Source organism: Varanus komodoensis, unplaced genomic scaffold, assembly GCF_004798865.1.
Source record: "Varanus komodoensis strain SLA01 unplaced genomic scaffold, ASM479886v1 scaffold4, whole genome shotgun sequence".
Classification (NCBI taxonomy): Eukaryota; Metazoa; Chordata; class Lepidosauria; order Squamata; family Varanidae; genus Varanus; species Varanus komodoensis.
In genome coordinates this window covers 61,551,721-61,564,690 of record NW_025335941.1, presented here as the reverse complement: position 1 = coordinate 61,564,690, position 12,970 = coordinate 61,551,721, and positions in this window count along the sequence as shown.

Sequence of the window (12,970 nt, the reverse complement as noted above, 5' to 3'; positions counted from 1 at the left end):
GGCATTCAAGGGCTCTTTCACATGTGTGGCTCTGCCCTGAAAAGCAAGCCAAGCTGAGACGGAGTCTGTGAATGCTCATGGAATGATGGCTGCCCAACTGCCAACCCTTTCCATATCACATGCAGCAATCCAAACAAAGGTTGCTTGCACAATTTTCAGCTCCAGATGAGGACCAGGCAAGCACTGGGTGCAACCACCAGGAACCTGGGCTCATGGCCAGGCCAAAGTGGACTGGAATCCATGGATCTGAGCTGAGGGAATCTGACGGATTCCCACCTCCCAAGCAGATTCCTCCCACATTCATCCTTGGAGTCACAGCCAGTGTTGTTCTTCAACCTTGAAGAAAGTTTTTGAGGTCAGAGCCGAGGCTCTGGATTCCCCTGTGGCCATCCGGACAGTTTCTAGAAGCCATCGGATTGTGTCCTTGTAGATTTCATTACTTGTAGTGGCACAGAAGTATTACTAATAAATTCTAATTAATAAATAAGGACACTGGTTAAACTGCACAAGCACCAGCTTTTGCTAGTACGACACTGTCATTGTTAAGACAGTGACACTGTTAGAGTCTCATAAGGTTCTGAGCTCAGGGGATTCCATAGTCCATAGGACTGCACCTTGAAAAAAATCATTTCCAAATATTAAATATGTTCAGTAAGGACGTTTTTCCTTTTAAAAATCTGAAAAGCAAATATAAGTTCACTTCGCATGCAACCATTGTAAGCCAAAAGTTGGGTTGTGTCAGCAGGATGAAATTTAGCAGGGCATGAAAGCCTTCATTGTCGTTGGTTACAGCTCTCAGAGTTAAACGTGCCTTGTAACAGCATGACGAGGGAGGGGTGAATCAGAAACTTCCCACTAACACAACAAAGCAACAAAGAAAACGGAGTATAACAAGCAGGAGAGTCCTAACCTAAATTCAGAATCTTGCTATAAAAAGATTTTGCCATCTGGAGTCTAATTTTAAAATTTATTGCTCATACGTATCATATTACTCTACCTTTTCTTCCTCCACTACTAGGATTGGAAAGGAAAAAAACCCTCTTCTTCATAGCAATCACTCATTAGAGTGATGGGTACCCAAGTGCCAACACTTCTGATTATTTTTAATCTCACGCTATTTTGGGAAAATCTGATGCAGACTATAAATAGAGGGCTGACTGAAAAACGGTGCACCTGTTTGTATTTTGCTGTGTTTTTCTTCCTTCCTCCTCCTCCTTTGACAAGATAGATCCATGCAATATAATGCTGCTGTGGATGCAACATGCCTGCCAAGCTAAAATCTGTTCCATGGACATGGGTGGAAAACATGACCAAAGTTAGAACTATTAAGCATAGAGAAGAACAAGCCTCCGTGAGGAAAAATCAGCACGGCTTTGGTAAGGAGAAACCCTGCTTCACCACTGGATTATCGAGTAAACGAACATTTACAAACTGGGCACGGTCTGATATGGACAGTATATGAATTTTGACTTGGACATAGTCCAAAAAGTTTTTGACCAAACTCCCCACCATTCGCACTGTCATTGCCAAATACAGAATAGATTAGAATAGAATAGAATAGAATAGAATAGAATAGAATAGAATAGAATAGAATAGGCTCCCACATACACAATGACAAGAAAAGCAGGCAGGTTCTCCCTGAAATGTATAAAGTGAAACAAACGGGAGCAAAGGGCAGTGAAATGATCAGGTTTCAAGTTGATGTTCCACTATTACTGAATGCCTAAGCAGAACAATGGAGAGCAACAGAAAGAGCTCTCTAAATTGATCTTGCGAAGCTGTGAATCAAGATAACAAAAACGCTAATGAGACTCCACATAGGCAAGAATGCAATAAAATGATGCACAAAGGAATGAATGAAAAGTGGGCTGGATCAGACTTTGGCATGCTTCGAATAGAAATGATTAGCTTCATATGCCATTGATTTCAGTGGGTTTCCTCTAAGTGTGTTTAAATCTAGATCTGAAGTATAAAATAAAACAGAACTCCAGTCACATGAAAAAAGAGCTCTGCAGTCACATAATTTTATACTTTCTGTTCACTTAGGTGAGCAAGAGGATCACAGAAGCACCCAAACAGGAACTGCTCCTCCTGGAAGCTTCATCCATTCCACAAATTATGAATGCAATGCCTTGGGTTTGCTATGCATGGGAGAATTAGCAAGGGTCAAGCTTGCTGAGGTTCACCTTGGTCGCACCTCTAAATTCAGTCCACCTCATGCCCATTGCAAGACCAGGCTGAGCAATGTCTGCAAATGCTGGAAGGACAGATTCCAGGGAATTCCATCCCAAACCTTCGTTCAGCCTGGTGCTCTGCAGATGCTTTGGATCACAAGTTTCTGGCCCAATCCTGGGCATCTGCAGATAGGACTAGGAAAGAATCCTGGAGATCTATTGCTACAAGTCTACAGCTCAGGGCTAGATCAGTAAGGCGGTTTTGTGTGTTTCAATGTCCTATAACATCTAACAGCTCAGGCTGGCACCATAGTTCCCATTCCTAAAAGAGACCTAGGAAGAGAATATTTTAGCCCCTGGTTGGGCTGACTTATAATAAGTGGTTTACTTTGGCTTTTCATCTTTCACAAGATGAACAAGGTTGCAGCCTGAAATTCCATGGAGGTTGGAAAAGAGATTGTCAAAGAACCATGGTGAATACCCCAAGGCTTTGGAGTGTTGGCAAGAGAGATACCCAAACTAACTTCTAAAGGATTCTTTGCTCAAGAGGACCTGGGGTTAGGATTCTGACAACCTCACTGATCCAAGGCTCATCCAATATAGCAGGAGCAGTTAACACTCCTTAGGGCTTTCCAAGATGACCCTGATTCTTCTTCCTTTCCTTCCCCGCAAGCTCTGGCTGACCTTCTCATGGTTTTCTCCTGCATCCAAACAGTTGAAGTGCCTTTCCTAAAGTCTGGTTACTGCCAGGAAGAATTGTAAGCTTCAGTAGCCTGGGAAGATGAGATGGCTGGAATTCACAAGACCTGGGCTGGACTGTCATGCATAGGGCATTTTGGAGGGCTTCCATTGATAGGGTCACCGTGAGTCAGGGTGACGGCACAGAACAACAGCAACAAAGGCTGGGGAGGGGGCACCAGCCTTTTCCCTACCCCCATTCCTTTGACCTTGCCCAAAGTCAAGGAGAACATCTCTGAAGCTGAACTGAATCATAGAAACATAGAAACAGAGCGAGTCAGAAGGGGTCTCCCGGGCCATCTAGGCTGACCCCCCGCTCCCCGCCGGTCCCAGCTGGCTCCGCTCAGCCTGGAAGAGGTTCTGCACCTCAGCTGGAGGGAAGATGATAGTGATAGGGCCTGCGTATCCCTAATTAAAGAAGAACAAGGAGCAGAGAGACCCTTGTCTGATGCTCAGCCAGGCTGGGGTTTCCCATCTGAGGTGCTGAGTAAGAAGGGCAGTTCCTAGCCCTAAGCCTGGTATTTAGTGGATCTGTTTAAAGGAAGGAGGTTTTAACCAGTGGAGGACTTCGTAGATCAGATGCATTAATAGGTTCCTTTTTACCCATATGCTGAGCCACATGTCTTCATTCTGGGGGCAATGACTTAGCAGCCAGATGCAAAGCATAGCCAGTTGCAAATCCTGCTTCCCTTTAGTTCCCTAACTTCAGCTCGCAAGACTTTTTCCTTCCCTCTTCCAGGCAGGCAAGCAGACCTGGGGTGTGATGAAGAGCAGCCACGATGATCGACTGAGCAAACACCTTCAGCTCTCCACACCCAAGGCGGAAGTCCCCTGTTCGTTTTCGCAGGCCCATAACAAGTGCTTCTGCTTGTGCCAACAGTCCCTCTCTTGAAAAGGCAGTTTTAACAATGCAGTGCGATGGGGAAGCGAGGCAAAGCAAGGGTGTGTGAATTTTGAGCACACTGGAGCAAAACTAATGCATTTCAACAAAAGCATAGCATTATTGCAAGGGGAATTAAGCCACTGTAAAGCAGCATCACTAGAACTGGCAGCATAAGTGATGGCTTGGAAAGATACAGCAATCATTCTGATCCACTCAAGGTGCATAGTAGATGTTGCCCATGGCTGACTAATAAGGGAAATTTCAAATGGCATTGCTAGCAGCACTTCACGCAAAAGAATCACGGTGGTGAATCAGCATCCCATAAGTAACTCCAGCTCATCAGAGATCCCGGTTCAATAAATTGTGTGTGTATCTAACACCTAACAGAGTTCAACAGGCACAATCCAACTAACATGGGGGTGGGGGGGTGCTTACTTAAACCTATTAAAATCAATGGCGTGAAGGGCACTGTTGCCACCAAGTTTAATGCATCAATATTTTTATCATCACCACCACCACCATCAATTTTATTGCTAAATTGCCCAATAACCAAGGTTCTCCCAGCTTTTCCTCCAACAAGCCCAAGTAATCCTCCTCCTCTCCATTTTATCCTCACAACAGCCCTGTGAGGAACATCAAACTGTCAGTGACTGGCCCAAAGTCACAAATGAGCTTCCTGGCTCACTGGGGACTAGAAAGTGGATCTTCCAGGTCCTCAGTCCAGCACCCTAACCACTGCACTACACTGCCTCCAATGGCTTCCTTTCTGCTGCTCTAGGAATGCTTAATATAATCTGCAAACTCGGATGGTAGTGTGGTGAGTGCTTACACTTCTCTCCAGTCCTTTCTGGGATCAGACAAATCCCAGCTGCAGGTGAAGAGTTCTGTGTTCAGCCCGTTTCCCAAAGACTATTTTTCTATGTGCAGGGAGTTTGTTTCCTTCAAAAGAATACTAAGGGTCTGGTCAGCCTGCATTCCCACTGACCTGCAGGCTGCAGTAATACCCTCCAGAAATCTGATCCTAAAGCAAAGTTCAGAAACGCCCATTGAGCTTAGCAGAACTTTGGTGAGAGGAAACGGGCACAGGATATGCGGCAATTTTATTGGTGCGCAGGGTGATGCACTTTCTTGTCTGCTGGCTGTGTCTGTGAGCCTTCACCAGGTCGCCATGGGCAACTAGGAATCATTCAAGTGAGCGAGCCATCTGGCAGTGAGGTGAAACATTATTCCACCCACCCATGGACACACATCGGGACCCATCGAACGACCAGAAGAAGGAAGCCCGCTCCTCAGCACCCGGTGTAGGAGCAAGGCAGACGGTGCTTCCGGAGGGATGGAGCTCGGTGGCCAAGCTCCGTCGGACTCCTGCAGGCTACCTCCTGCAGGCTGGAAACGTCTCTGGGCTTCCTTAAACTGCGGGGGCGATGGCTGAACGTTGACCAGACCACTTATACTGTTCCCTGATTAGGTAGCATCCCCCAAACCACTTTTTTTGGAAGGAGGCAGCTTCACAGCAGCATATGGTGCCTCTTTGGACACGAAAAAAAATCTCCTACAATTCCCAGCATGCTTCAGCCAGCGGTGTTGGCCAGGGCATGCTGGGAGTTGTAGGGCTTTTTCTGTGCAAACATGTGTAGGATGGCACGCTAAGTCATCTCCGGTATCACAACGTGTGAACGTTGGGTTTGTTCCAAGCACAACGTTGGACGGCGCCACAGGAATTACACGCTTATTCTTTTTTTTAACAGACATAAACTTCATTCTTCCAAAGGTTTCAGCTTTTCCTGAAAACTTTTCCCCTGTTGCATTTACAATTCTTCAAAGGCAGGACCTCAGCTGGCATGAGGTACCCACCCGCTTCACATACACCTCTCCCATCCCAGTTAGAGACTGAAACACACGTTTCAGGTGCTTAACAAGTTCAGTGTTAACTGGAAAGTCTGCTGACGGCTTCCAAAGACATTCCTACAAAGTGCGAAACCTCTTGGCACATGGAAAGGAATTTTCGTAAACACACCAATTACTAAATTGCACATCACAAGACTTTTCGCTGCATATAACAAGTCAACAATAAAATCTCTTGCTTTTGGAATAGCAGTTTCAACGCAGGTATCAGCCTGGTCTGCAGACCGATTGATCCTCCTATACACACCTGAGCACCTTAGGTTGGATGCTCAGCCTGGCCATCCAGACACACGGTGGCAGGGAAAGACACCTGGCCCTTTCTGTTCTGGGGACGCGCTCAATCCAGCAGCCTGGAGCAGAGAGCTGTGCATTGCAGGATCCTCCTCCGCAAGGGAGAAGAAGAGCCGCTACGGACGTGTGACGGGAGAAAACGAGGCAGAGAGGATTGCAACGTACCTGGAGCCGTGCGGTGTGCTCCCGCCTGCGTCAGCCAGCTCTGCCCCAGCCCGCTCCCTCGCTGCTCACGGAAGGCGACGGCGAGCGCACCCAGCAGAAGCAGCTCCGTGTCACTCCCGCGGGGTGCAGAAAAGTCCTCCTGCAACTTGCCCTGGCTTCTTCCTGGCGGAGTCAGGCAGTTGCGGCTGGTCCCCGAGCCGGAGAAGCCGGAGTCCTCTCCCCGGCTGCAGCCACTTCACTCACTCTCAGGGAAAGCGCAGAAGTCTGTGCGCGTCGGCAGGAGCGGCAGGAGTCCAGCCACGACGAGCAGGGAGATGTGAGATGCATTTGGAAAAAGGCAGCTCAGGGAGGAGCAGGCTTCTGGAGCCGAGCATCGTTTTAATCCCACTGCTAATGACACCTTATTGACCTTGCCGAGATGGATCACCAAGAACTCGATCAGTCAATAAGGACAGGAGCTGCAAGAGAGAGACGGCGAGCTTGTGCAAAGAGCGAGCGGATTCCGCCTCCTTTATTGTCACAGACACCTGTCAGTGAGGGAAAAGTTTCTCATGGCTTTTTTCTCCCCATTTCTTATTCATCAAAGCTTTCCTTCCCGGAGTGGAGACCCACAGCACTTACGGCTGAGCTGGTCTGAACAGCAGCGGGGGGGGGGGGGGTGCATCGCAGCCTCTTATGCAAAAGAGCGCCTTAAAAATCTGCGAAAGAATTTACATAGCATCCTGCGTCTGCTAAGAAAGCCCATGGGAAGGAAGCAGAGTCACTCGCTGTGGTGGAGGAGCCAATGCACCTTCCACCAGGAACAGAGTGGGGAAATCTAAAAATCTGGAACAAAGTTTGTCCTCTCCCTCTGTTTCTGCAAAGCCATATCCAGATCCAGACCCAGACCCAGAAGGGACGTTTTCCAGCTCACGATCCCTTGTGAAAACTTGCGACCAAAGTACAAGGGATGATATGGGAAAGGCAGACAGGTTCCTAGGAATTTTACCAGGCCCGGCTGGTCCAAAGGGTACAGGCTGCCCACCCATATGCTCCTTTCCCCTGCCAGGCCTGAGGAGGGGTCTCTAGATCTTATTTATGTATTTAAAACTTTTTCTAGACTGTCCCTTACCATGATCTCGGGATGGTTTAATGATCAAATATAAAATAAAACACAGCGTCCTAATAAAATTCCCAGCAATAAAACCCCAATTAAAACAATCAAATCTTAAAACATTGGGAAAATAAAAAAAGTTTTAGCCTGGTGCCAAAAAGAAGAAAGTGATGGTGCCAGGCAAACCTCTCTGTGAAGCGAATTCCACAATTAGGTGCCAATGCAGAGAAGGCCCTTCTCCGGGTAGTCACCCTCCTAGTCTCCTTCAAGGGGGGCTTCTGGAGAAGGGCCTCTGCCCCAGATCTTAAGGGGCAGGCAGGCACATATGGAAGGAGATGCTCCTTCAGGTAACCAGGCCCAATATCTTGAACTTTTCTGTGAGAAAGTTGACATAAAGAAATGTCATGGGGTCATCAGAATTTGCAAGGCTGAATATGAACATGAAGAATTTGCAACTCTGAACTTTTGGGGAATAAAGCCTCCATGTTCCTGAGTTTGAGGTCATGTTAGTAAAATGCCTATAGATGTACATATATACAAGAGCAATGTACACTTTAAGAAGTGACTTTTTCCAACAAGCACAACAACACAGGTATTATAATTATTTAGTAAATGGGAGACATATGTACTTTTCCTATACAAAGCACTCCTTTCCCATTTGAATTGTGCACTTTTCTCTTCGGAACGAAAGGGAAAGCAGATCACTAGCAAGAGTGAGGCAAACCAAGCTCTGAAGTTGAATTTTGGGATTTTTTTCAATCCATCATCCTTGGGTGGGGATGTGAGGACACGACTTGCCCAAGGTTGCCAACTGAACAGAATGCCGACATCGGGGGAAGGGGGTGTGCTCACACAAAACCCCACCTCCACTTGCCACGAATTCCAATTCCTGGCATTATTTCTTTCTGCTACTTTCTCGTATCCCTTTCGATGAATGGGAACTGCTCTGCATTAAAGTACGCAACAGAGATCATGACCAGCATCAAAGCTAAACCTGCCCGGGGAGCTTCCATGGGCCGATTCTCAAACAGGAGCCCCCTGAAGGGGCTGCTGCTCTTTGCCCATTGCAACCTACCTGCTCACCTGCCTCTCACTTTGGCCCAGGTAATGGAGGCTGGACAAGGAGAAGCAAGAGACACCACCGTCCACTTGCAAATTGGAATCCTTGTACCTAAGAGCTCTCCAAAGGCTGGAGTCATCGCTGGGTGGGATTTAACTAAGACTGCAAACCAATTTCCTTGGAATAAGACCTTGATGGGAATTGTCACTCAATAGATATGCATTGTACATTTTTAGTTTAAATCCAATTCATATTGGAGGTGGAGATCAGATGGATTCCCTTGGCTTGGCTTCCTGGGCTCTGGTCTATTTCATCATGGTGACATACAGGTACGTGAGGGGACGTCACACGGAGGTGGGTTGAGACCTGTTCTGCACTGCAGAGGAAGGCAGGATGTGCTCCAACGGAGCAAAGCTCAGGGAACCCAGGTTCCATTTGGACTTCCTGACAGTCAGGACCCCGAGGGTGTGGCATGGGCTTCCATGGGAGGTGGTTGAGGCCCCATCGGTGAGGGTGTTCAAGGATAGGCTGGACGTGCACATGGTGGGCATGTCGTGAGCGGTGCTGGTTGGAACCAGGGGTCAGACTAGATGGCCCAGGAGACCCCTTCTGACTTGCTCTGTTTCTCTGTTTCTGTGGCCCTGAGGCTCAGTTCCCAGAGAGTACACACAGTGTTCATGGGGTGTTCACTGTGCATATAACCCCACAGGCTCTGCACGCAGCATCCCTCTCCGCAACCTCCGGCAGCAGCTATTTGGGGTGTTGCAGCTGATGTGAAAGAGGGGTGCTGCTTGGACAATGGTGAGCTCCAAGCAACCAGTGTGGTGCTGTGGTTAAGAGCGTAGGACTGGGACTCAGAGGATCCGGGTTCAAGTCCCCGCTCGGCCATGGAGCCAACTGGGTGACTTTGGGCCAGTCACAGACCCTCAGCCCAAACTACCTCACAGGGTTGTTGTTGTGGAGATAAGATGGAGGAGGAGAATGATGTAAGCTGCCTTGAGCCCTTGTAGGAAAAAGGCAGGATATAAATCGAATACATACATACATACATACATACATACATACATACACAAGTGAGAACCCTTTTCCATGCCACCTGCAACAACTTTTGTGCTGCTGTACCTGACAGCAACGAAGGTTGCCAGTTGTGCAACCTTTGTTTTGCAAGTTTTTGCGGACTTCCTCTTGACTTGGCTCTCTTTGAAAGACCAAGTGGAGCAGTGTCTGCAAATGCTGGAAGGACAGAATCCCATGAGTTTCATCCCAACCCTTTCCTCAGCCTGGTGTTCTCCAGATGCTTTGGATTACAAGTCCCATCCTGGCTACACTGGCTGGAGGTGATGGGAGGAGAGGTGCAAATACTTTGCCTATTGGATCTCTGCCTGCCAAGCAACTTCGTGGTTGTCACAATGAGAAGGAAGGGGAGGCACTGGAGCAGAGCTTGGCCTTGGAGGTGAGACGCTTGAGCCACTGAGCTAGGAAGAGCATGGAGCGGATCCTGCTGCCCTGGAGCTGGCACTAATAAAATTATAAGCCATAACAAACAGAAGAAATATTAAACTGAGCAGAAAAGAAAAAAGCTAATGCTCGATTTCCTTGTTGACACTACAAATTAGGAAGCACTCAAGGCAATATTTTCATGTTTCATCATCAGACAACAGAAAGCATACAAATTTACAAGGCATAACAAATGGCTTCTTAAACTGGGGAAATCTTTTTCACCTGGATGCGTAAGGACTCAGCACAATAGACATAAAGAGCAATTGGTGTCTAGCCAAATGCCATCCAACAACTCCTCTTCCTCTTCCTCCTCCTCCTCCTCCTCCTCCTCCTCCTCCTCCTCCTCGTCCTCGTCCTCCTCCTTTTCACCATGCATCATACATCTACTGGAACAGGCAGGGACAATTTCTGAAAACATTTTCTGTCCTCTGATGTCTCCTAGCAGAATAGCACCACGAATGAAGCATCCAAACCACTTACGTTCCAAGAGTCTCTCTCTGTGCAACTTCTTCCCCATCAAAACTGACATATACCAATCACGGTTCGATGTGTTAAGCATCACCTTGTGCAAGGACCTGACATGTATGACTTTGGTGCATGTAGCTAGGGCAGCTTGCGCATAGGGATGGACAAATAAGCAATGCATTTGTTTATTTATTTATATTTCATTTTTATTTCATTTTATGCCGCCCAGTAGCCAAGACTCTCTGGTCAGTTAACAAAATCTTTGCATTATCCCAGATTCTTCAAACATCATCGTGACATTCTCATCTTTTTTACTGTGGTAATTTGTCATCTCTTATCACTATGCAGATTCTAACAAAGTGGAAGAGGGAAATATGCAAAATAATGCATACCTTTCATACTTGCTCAACTTCCCCTGTGGACTCAAGTATGAAATTGTGCCATTCTAAAAATGTGCCAGTGTGATCGGCTTGTTCAATGAAAGCGTGTGCCTTTGCCAAATCTGACAGTGTGCTGGAGCATTTCTGAACATTTTTGGAGAATATGTTCTCTGTTCAGGTCTGCATTCAGAGTCGTGAACTGGCTTGTTCGACCGGCCGAGTACCGATGGTGTTCTTGTACAGCCCGGCTCTGTGGCCGTATCAGGAGAAGGAAGAAAGCACTGCAAAGCAGAAGAGGGCTTGCTGCATCATCATCATCATCATCATCATCATCATCATCATTCCACTAGCTGAAGCTCTCTAGGTGGTTCACACCTATTTCTCATAAACACAAAAAGAAATACAATAAAAATACAGAAACATATCCAACCAAAAATATCAAATTCTCATAAAGACATTTAAAACAGCATAAAATTCCAATATGCAGAAGTGTAAGAACAGTTTAAGCATCGAAAACCATTTCACTGAAAATTAAACTTAATAGAACAACCAACATGTGCTATTCAGAGCCATGAATATGCCTGGGGAAAAAAGGGTTATTTTAATCTGTACCTAAAAAGCAGGGGTGGGGGGGGGGGGGCTCAGTGGGGAGATGGTTCCAGAAATGTGGGGCTGAGAGGGCCTGGAAGGAGCACCAGAAGCCATAGTTTCTCTTCCCACACTCCTTGCCCATCCCTTTCCAACCAAGAGGATCTTCTATACAAATCCTACATCTGGGTTTCCTGAAGGCAGATGGGTGGGCACTCTGTGAGCAGCAAAGCATGCTGGATTGGAGGGACCTGGTGTCTAATGCAGCCATTCTGCGAGTCCAGCTTATGTGTGACCTTGAGCCTCTCCCCTACAGCTCTGGCCACTGCAGTTACTCTTCACACACACGGGTAGGATGCATCACTTCACACTACTGAAACATGCTATATGGCCATGCAGCTGGGGGGCATGAGAACGCCATCGGTGCTCATGGACAGTCGAACAAGCCAGTTCGCAACTCTGAATGCAGGATTCCAAAGATTCCCTTCACTTCTCCAATAATTAAGTTTGCCTTAACCAGTCTCTGTCCCCTTCTTTATCTTGACTTCCCCATCTTTCACACATCCCTCTTCTTCCCAGCTTTATTTATTTATTTTATTTATTAAAAGCTTTTCTAACCCATCCACTACAAGCGTCTCAGGACGACTTACAAAAAATGAGTAGAATAAAACTAACCCTGCAGCATCCGAGAATTGAAATACTAATTTTATTGTTGTTGTTAGTCATGTAGTCATGTCCGACCCATCGCGACCCCATGGACAACATTCGTCCAGGCCTTCCTGTCCTCCACCATCCCCCGGAGTCCACCTAAGCTCACGCCGACTGCTTCAATGACTCCATCTAGCCACCTCATTCTCTGCCGTCCCCTTCTTCTCTTGCCATCAGTTGTTCCCAGCATTAGACTCTTCTCTAGAGAGTCCTTCCTTCTCATTAGATGGCCAAAGTATTTGAGTCGTCTTCAGGATCTGGCCTTCTAAAGAGCAGTTGGGGTCAATCTCCTCTAGGACTGACCAGTTTGATCACCTTGCAGTCCAAGGGACTCGCAGGAGTCTCCTCCAGCACCACAATTCAAAGGCCTTAATCCTTTGGCACTCAGCCTTCCTTATGGTCCAACTTTCACAGCCATACATTGCAACTTGGAAAACCGTAGCCTTGACTATATGCACTTTTGTTGGCAGGGTGATGTCTCTGCTTTTTGGTATGCTGTCTAGATTTGCCATAGCTCTCCTCCCCAGGAGCAAGCGTCTTTTAATTTCTTTGCTGCAGTCCCCATCTGCGGTGATCTTGGAGCCGAGGAAAATAATATCTGTCACTACCTCCATTTCTTCCCCATCTATTTGCCAGGAAATACTAATAGCTTCCTTTTATTTCCCCTCTGCAGGCTCTTAGCGTAACGCCACCAGTGCTCCCCACTTGCATACCACCCACCCTACCATCCTGGCAGCCTGTGTTGGGTGAGGTATCCAGTTTAGGAATGGAGACCAATGAGATTTCCTGGACTCCACTCACCAGAACCTGGTCTGCATTCTGTCTGCCCTAAGTCCACCTCGAGCTGAGCATTCATGCAGGATCCTGGCCGGAGGCCGGTCCCTCACCCTCTGGCCACACACCCACTGCTCTTTGATGCTGGCTGTTGCCTTTCTCCAGGCAAATTCCCCACCCAGACAGTCCATTATATCTACCCTTCATAGGATGGAGCACACCAGGGACTTCTCCCCCCCCCCCCCC